Raw genomic sequence first — 740 nt, 5'->3', positions numbered from 1 at the left:
TACCTGCTATTTGAATTCCCACCTATCCCCTATCTACCCACAATATCTATTTTATTCTGCATTTCCAAGGAGATCCATGTGTTCCTCTTTGAACCTTCCTTGTTATGTAGCCTCTCTGAGTCTGTGGATTGTGACACAGTTATCCTTTAAATTTCTGTTACTATTCACTTATAAGTGAATGTTGTGCTTGTTTCTTTGAATCTGGGTTACCTCACTCCAGATGCTTTTCCTAGTTCCAAACATTTAGATGCAAATTTCCTAATGTCATTTTTTTCCAAACAACTGAGTAATACTCTATTGTGCATATGAACCACATTATCATTATCCATTTTCCAATTGTGGGACATCTAGTTTGTTATGAGTTTCTGGCTATCACAAATAAAACTGCTATAAACATATTTGAGCAAATGTCTTGGTAGTAGAATGGAGTGTCTTTTGGGCATGCCCGGGAGTGATATAGCTATCTTTTTTTTTTAGCTTATTTTATTAGATATTTTCTTCATTTACATTTCAAATGCTATCCCGAACATCCCCTATACCCTCCCCCCACCCTGCTCCCCTGACCACCCACTCCCACTTCTTGGCCCTGGTGTTCCCCTGTATGGGGCATATAAAGTTTGCAAGACCAAAGAGCATCTATTCCCAACGATGGCTGTCTAGGCCATCTTCTGCTATATATGCAGCTAGAGACATGAGCTCTGGGGGTACAGATTAGTTCATATTGTTGTGTCACCTATAGG

This window comes from Mus pahari, chromosome 15 (assembly GCF_900095145.1).
Source record: "Mus pahari chromosome 15, PAHARI_EIJ_v1.1, whole genome shotgun sequence".
NCBI lineage: Eukaryota > Metazoa > Chordata > Mammalia > Rodentia > Muridae > Mus > Mus pahari.
This window is presented reverse-complemented; position numbering follows the sequence as displayed.